The 7,409-nt window shown below is 43.1% G+C and overlaps 1 long non-coding RNA gene across 1 annotated transcript; it reads left to right on the top strand.

Annotated features, from left to right (window-relative positions):
* Nucleotides 1–476: 476 nt before the first annotated feature.
* Nucleotides 477–7,005, top strand: LOC142177634 (uncharacterized). The gene is made up of 2 exons (XR_012706197.1): nucleotides 477–1,013; nucleotides 6,747–7,005. It is a non-coding gene; the product is annotated as an uncharacterized LOC142177634 (long non-coding RNA).
* The last annotated feature ends 404 nt before the right edge of the window (nucleotides 7,006–7,409 follow it).

Here is a 7,409-nt window from a genome sequence, read left to right as displayed (position 1 = left end):
CTTTTGCTTAATTAATAACAAACTCGAAAAGTTTTAGGTGGCCAATAATAATCTTTTTTCGAAAAAGATATTACTTTAAGTGGCCAATGATTAGTTTGGATTACTTTAATATATTATTAATATTTAAAGTGCTCTTCAGTATAGAAAAAGATCAATTTTAAATACAAATACAAAAAAAAGTGACCACTAGCAAATTTCAGGAATTTTAAAAATTTTATGGATTATAATGATGAAATCAGCAAATGATGTTAATCCTATATTAAAAAATCTCAGGATATAAATTTATTGAAGCAATCCCTGAATATGAGGAAAATGAAAGAAAAGTATTAAGAAAATATTCATGTAACTTTAAAAAAGAAGAGTTAGAGATATAGAGAATTTGCATTTCAATTACGAGATTCCTTGTCAAATATCAAGCTTTTTGTATGATCTAAGCAAACAGAAGTTGTTTATATGATTAATCGACTATGTGACTCAGGATAGAGATGAGAGAGAGGCCAAGAGGTCACGAGAGTTTGGCACTTATAGTGGTACTCGTGCCCTAGCTGCAGCTCGTCAGGGCAGGGGTTATAAGAGTCGCCCTGTTCATTCAGCATTTCCAGCCGCCAGCGGTGCTCCGGCCACTACTAGGCCCCAGGATCCTTATTATGCACCGCCAGTGTCTAGTGTGCCTCATGTACGGGGTGCTATCAGTGGTCAGTCCAGTCGATCAGGCCCGAGCCAGTCGCAGCAGCTACGTCCTTCGAGAGCTTGTTTTGACTGTGGTGACACTTGTCATGTGGTGAGGGATTGCTCCAGATTTAGGAGGGGTACGCCTCCACAGATTTCTCAGGCACCGCGTGCTCCACCAGGTCCTCAGGCTATGATTACAGCATCAGCTACCACTCCACCTGCACCGCCAGCTAGATGTGGAGATTGAGCGGGTAGAGATCGCCCTAGAGGGGGAGGCCAGGCTAGGTATTATGCCCTTCCTGCTAGGACAGAGGCAGTTGCACGAGATTCTGTTATCACAGGTATTGTTCCGATCTGTCAAAGAGATGCATCAGTCTTATTTGATCCAGGCTCCATTTATTCCTATGTGTCATCTTATTTTGCCTTGTATTTGGGTGTATCCTGTGATTCTCTGAGTTCACCTATTTATGCATCTACACATGTGGGTGATTCTATTGTTGTTGACCGTATGTATCGGTCGTGTTTGATTGTTCTTAGTGGTTTTGAGACCAGAGCCGATTTATTATTGCTCAGTATGGTAGATTTTGATGTTATTTTAGGCATGGACTGGTTGTCGCCCTATCACACTATCCTTGATTGTCATTCCAAGATGGTGACGTTGGCTATGCCAGTTCTACCGCGGCTAGAGTGGAGAGGTACCTTAGATCGTGTTCCTAGCAGGTTTGTCTCATTTTCTTAAAGCTCAGTGAATGGTTGAGAAGGGGTGTGATGCATATCTGGCCTATGTGAGGGATGTTAGTGTTGATACTCCTACCGTCGAGTCTGTTCCGGTAGTGAGGGACTATTCAGATGTATTCCCAACGAATCTTCTGGGCATGCCTCCCAAAAGGGATATTGACATTGGCATTGATTTGTTACCGGGCACTCAGCCCATTTCTATTCCACCTTATCGTATGGCCCCAGCCGAGTTTAAAGAATTAAAGGAACATTTACAAGAGTTGCTCGATAGGGGCTTCATTTGGCCCAGTGTGCCGCCTTGGGGTGCTCTTGTCCTGTTTGTAAAGAAGAAGGATGGTTTTATGCGAATGTGTATTAATTATCGCCAGTTGAATAAGGTTACAGTGAAGAACAGGTATCCATTGCCACGTATTGATGACCTATTTGACCAACTTCAGGGTGCTAGAGTATTCTCTAAGATCGACTTATGTTCAGGCTACCATCAGTTGAAGATTCGGGAGCCAGATATTCCGAAGACTGCTTTCAGGACTCGGTATGGTCATTATAAGTTCCTTGTGATGTATTTTGGGCTGACCAACGCCCCAACAGCATTCATGCACTGAAGAACAGTGTATTTCAGCCCTATCTTGACTCTTTTGTTATTGTGTTTATTGACGACATTCTCGTGTATTCTCGGAGTCGGGAGGATCATGAGCAACACCTGAGGACTGTGCTTCAGACCTTGAGAGAAAAGAAGTTATATGCAAAAAATTTGAAGTGTGAATTCTGGCTAGATTCAATGGCATTTTTGGGTCATGTAGTATCGAGTGAGGAGATCAAGGTAGACCCGAAGAAGATTGAAACAGTGCAGAGTTAGCCCAGACCGTCCTCAGTTACGGATATCCGGTGTTTTCTTGGCTTGGCGGGGTATTACCGTTGATTTGTAGAGGGTTTCTCGTCTATTGCAGCACCTATGACCAGATTGACCCATAAGGGTGCTCCGTTCAGGTGGACCGAAGATTTTTTGGAGAGCTTTCAAAATCCCAAGACTGCTTTGACTACAGACCTAGTGTTAGTGTTTCCTACTCGATCGGGGTCCTATACGGTGTATTGTGATGCATCGCGTATTGGGCTCGGCACGATGTTGATGTAGGATGGTAGGATGATTTCCTATGCATCTAGACAGCTGAAGGTGCATGAGAAGAATTATCATGTCCACGATCTTGAGTTAGCAGCTATTGTTCATGCCTTGAAGATTTGGCGGCACTATTTGTATGGTGTTCCTTGCGAGGTTTTCACCGATCACCGGAGTCTACAACATCTGTTTAAACAGAAGGACCTTAACTTGTGACAACAGAGATGGTTGGAGTTGCTTAAGAATTATGACATCACCATTCTCTATCATCCCGGGAAGGCCAATTTGGTTGTCGATGCCTTGAGTCGCAAGGCGAAGAGTTTGGACAGTTTAGCATATTTACCCGTAGCATAGAGGCCTTTAGCATTGGATGCTCAGACCTTGGCCAACCAGTTTGTTAGATTAGATGTTTCCGAGCCGAGCAGAGTGTTGTCTTGTGTGGTTTTTCAGTCTTCTCTTTATGATCGTATGAGGGACCGTCAGTATGATGACCTATATTTGCTCGTCCTGAAGGACACGGTTCAGCACAGTGATGCCAAGGAAGTTACTATGGGAAATGACGGTGTATTATGGATACAGGGCAGGCTATGTGTGCCCAATGTAGATGGGCTATGTGAGTTGATTATCCATGAGGCTCACAGTTCGCGGTACTCCATTCATCCAGGTGCCGCGAAGATGTATCAGGATTTGAGGCAGCATTATTGGTGGAGGCGGATGAATAAGGACATAGTGGAATATGTAGCTCGTTGCCCTAATTGTTAGCAGGTGAAGTATGAGCATCATCGACCGGGTGGATTGCTTCAGAAGTTAGAGATTCCAGAATGGAAATAGGAGCGGATCACTATAAATTTCGTTGTTGGGATCCCATGGACTCAGAGTAAGTTCGATGCAGTTTGGGTGATTGTGGATATATTGACCAAGTCAACTCATTTCATTCATGTGGTTACTACTTACTCTTCGAAGCAGCTGGCTCAGGTTTACATTCGTGAGATTGTCATGCTTCATGACGTGCCGGTATCTATCATCTCTGACCGGGGTACATAGTTTACATCACGGTTCTGGAGAGCCATGCAACGAGAGTTGGGTACTCGGGTGGAGTTAAGTACAATATTTCACCCTTAGACGGACGGGCAATCCGAGCGCACTATTCAGATATTGGTGGATATGCTTCTTATGTGTGTGATGGACTTTGGGGGTGCCTGGGATCAGTTCTTGACACTTGCGGAGTTTTCCTACAACAAAAATTATCAGTCGAGCATTCATATGGCACCATATGAGGCTTTCTATGGTAGACGGTGCTGGTCTCCAGTGGGTTGGTTCGACCCGCGCGAGGCTAGGATATTGGGTACATATTTGGTTCAGGATGCTTTGGAAAAGGTTAAATTGATTCAGGATCGACTCCGTACAGCCCAGTCCAGGCAGAAGAGTTATGCGGATCGGAAGGTTCGCGACGCTGCATTCATGTTTGGGGAGCAGGTTTTGCTCCGGGTTTCGCCCATGAAGGGTGTTATGAGGTTCGAAAAATATGGCAAGTTGAGCCCTAGGTATATCTGGCCTTTTGTGATTCTTGAGAGGGTTGGAGAGGTGACTTACAAACTTGCACTACCACCTAGTCTCTCTATAGTACATTTAGTGTTCCATGTTTCCATGCTCCGGAAGTATCACGACAATCCATCTCATGTGTTAGATATCGGCTCAGTCTAGTTGAATAAGGATCTATCTTTTGTTGAGGAGCCAGTGGCCATTTTGGACAGGCAGGTTCAAAAGTTGAGGTCAAAGAACATCACGTCTGTGAAGGTTCAGTAGAGGGGTCATCCGGTGGAGGAGGCGACTTAGGAGACCGAGCATGATATGCGCAGCCGTTATCCTCATCCTTTCACCACTTCAGGTATGTCTCTATACTCATTCGAGGACGAATGTTTGTTTTACGAGGGGAAGGATGTAACGACCCGGCCGGTCGTTTTGAGAGTACTAGACCTGAACCCCAATTTACTGCTCTATTTATTTCATTTTGTGGTTATGTAACTTGCCGGGAGGATTTGTTTTTGGTTTCGGACATAGTCCCTAAAATGGAAGTTTAAGTCGTAGGAATCGACCATAAATTAAATTGTGTGAAGACGATTCCGGAATAGAGTTTCGATGGTTCCAATAGCTCCGTAGGGTGATTTTGGTCTTAGGAGCATGTTCGGATGTTGAATTGGAGGTCTGTATGTCATTTTAGCGTCAATTGGCGAAAGTTGGAAAATTGGATGATTTTTGGGAAGTTTGACCGGGAGTAGACTTTTTGATATCGAGGTCGGATTATGATTCCGAAGGTGAAGTAGGTCCGTAATGTCAATTATGACTTGTATGCAAAATTTGAGATCAATCGGACTTGATTTGATAGGTTTTGGCGTCGGATGTAGAAGTTTGAAGTTTTAAAGTTCATTAGGCTTGAATCGATGCGCAATTTGTATTGTTAGCATTGTTTGATGTGATCTAAAGGCTCGACTAAGTCTGTATGATGTTTTAGGACTTGTTGGTAAGTTTGGTTGAGGTTCCGAAGGCCTCGGGTAGATTCTAGATGGTTAACGGATCAAATTTGGACTTGTAAGAATGTCTGAAGGCACTAGTTCTGGTGTAATCGCACCTGCGCAAGATTGACCGCAGGTGCGAGCCCGCAGAAGAGAGCAATTCAGCGAAGATGCGGGGCTGGGGGAATTGGCCGGTGGTCGCAGATATGACGTGAAGGCCGCAGAAGCGGAGTCGCTTCTGCGGAAGAGTGATCGCAGAAACGGCGAGGAAGCTGGAACAGCATAAGAGGCTGGGAGCCCGCAAAAGCGAATCCGGAGGAGCGGATGAGGAGACCGCAGGTACGAGGGTAACCGCAAAAGTGGATAAGTTGTCGCTTATGCGACGCCGCAGATGCGGTTAAGTTTCCGCAAGCGGAAGTGCTGGACAGAACACTTAAATACACGGGTTCGTGATTTTGCTCATTTTAAAACATTTTGAGCTCGGGTCTTGGCGATTTTTTAGATCATTTTTGAGGGATTTCTTGAGGTAAGTCTCTTGTACTCATTTTTATCAATAATGTTATTTTTCCATTGATATTTCCACCTAGATTGTGTGTGTTTAAGGTGAAATATGGGAGTTTGAGGCTAGGGATTTGGAGAGTTTAATTTGGGGATTTGAGTGGCGACTTGGTGTCGGATTTTGGTAATTTTTGTATGGGTGAACTCGATATCGAATGGGTATTCGTATTTTGTGACTTTTACCTGATTCCGAGACGTGGGCTTGGGTCGACCTTTTGGGACGGTTTTTCGATTCTTTGCTAAAGTCGTAGATTTATAGTTTAAATTAGTTTCTTGTAGTTGTATTCATGATATGTAATTGCTTTTGGCTAGATTTGGGTCATTCGGAGTCAAAAAATCGAGGGAAAGGCATCCTTATCGATTGATTGAACGAGTTTTGAGGTAAGTGACTTATCTAACCTTGTGTGGGGGAAATCCCCTTAGGATTTAGTACTATTATAATAATTTGTGATATGTGAGTACCGTGTACGCGAGGTGACGAGTGCGTACATGGGCTAATTATGAAAATTCCGTTTTTTTTTATGAGTGGATTTCTTTTAAATTCCCTAACTGAGTTGCCTTAGTATGTGTAGCTGTCATGTTTAGCCTAGTATCGCATGTCTACGTGTCTTAACCTTACTTGAAATTCGTGCAACATGCTTAGTTGAATTACCTGTTTCCTTGATTATTGTATTCGGTTTTTAATTGTAGGATTCATTACCGTAAATTCATGGTTCCATAATTTATGAGTTGCATATTTACTTTGGGACTACGAGGCAATACCTCAGGAGATCCCCTTGTCTTGCATATTTACTTTGGGACTACAAGGCGGTGCCTCGGGAGATCCCTTTGTCTTGCATATTTACTTTTGGGACTATGAGGCGGTACCTCGGGAGATCCCCCTGTTGAGCATTTACGTTTGGGTTACGCGGCGATACCTAGGGAGCGCCCCTGTTGTTTACCTCTATTTGATGTGCTGTTATTTTATGAAACTTCTCGTTGTTAAATTCTCAGTCATTTCAAAATATTATTATATCTTGTGCCTTGATTATATGTTAAACCAGTAGGGCCCTGACCTAACCTCGTCACTACCCTACCGAGGTTAGGCTTGGCACTTACTGGGTACCGTTGTGGTTTACTCATACTATACTTCTGCACATCTTTTTGTGCAGATCGAGGTTCTTCCTACCAGACTAGATACCAGTGAGTTAGACCGTACGTGGAGACTTCAAGGTATATTTGTCAGCGTCCGCAGACCTCGGAGTCCCCCTCTATCCTTATTATGTTGTTTCCCCTTATTCTTCTTAGACTTTGATGTATAGAGACACTTAGTATTTTCTTTTAGAAACTTGTGACTTATTTCTACTGGGTTTTGGGAGTTGTAATTACTAAATCGCAGTTTCTATTTATATATCATGTGTTGAGATTGGAGTTCAGTTTATTATTCAGTTATTCCGTAAATTATTAGGTTTATCTAGTTTTAGAGATTAGGTGCCATCATGACATCCTACGGAGGAAAATTGGAGTCGTGACACAAATCTTGAATTCGCCTCAGACTCTATTATTGATGCCCGTCTTGCTGATAGAAAGTAAACATTTTTCAAACGGTTTTCTCAGTCGAAACTTACCGTACTTCATGAGTATTTGTTTTCCTCGAAAAGAGTATTTGATTACCTTGTAAAATCAAAGATGTGTCGTGGGATCAAGTAATTAGAAAGAAATGGTATTGCAATAGCCTATTGGAGCAAGATGGACACACAACTTATAAACCATTCTGAAGATGGAGGACACTGAAAAATGCAGAACTCCGGAGGCAGGTAGTAAAAACTTATCCA

Source organism: Nicotiana tabacum, chromosome 23 (genome assembly GCF_000715075.1).
Source record: "Nicotiana tabacum cultivar K326 chromosome 23, ASM71507v2, whole genome shotgun sequence".
NCBI lineage: Eukaryota > Viridiplantae > Streptophyta > Magnoliopsida > Solanales > Solanaceae > Nicotiana > Nicotiana tabacum.
Note: the sequence above shows the minus strand (reverse complement) of the source record. Positions and strands in the feature narration are given on the sequence as shown.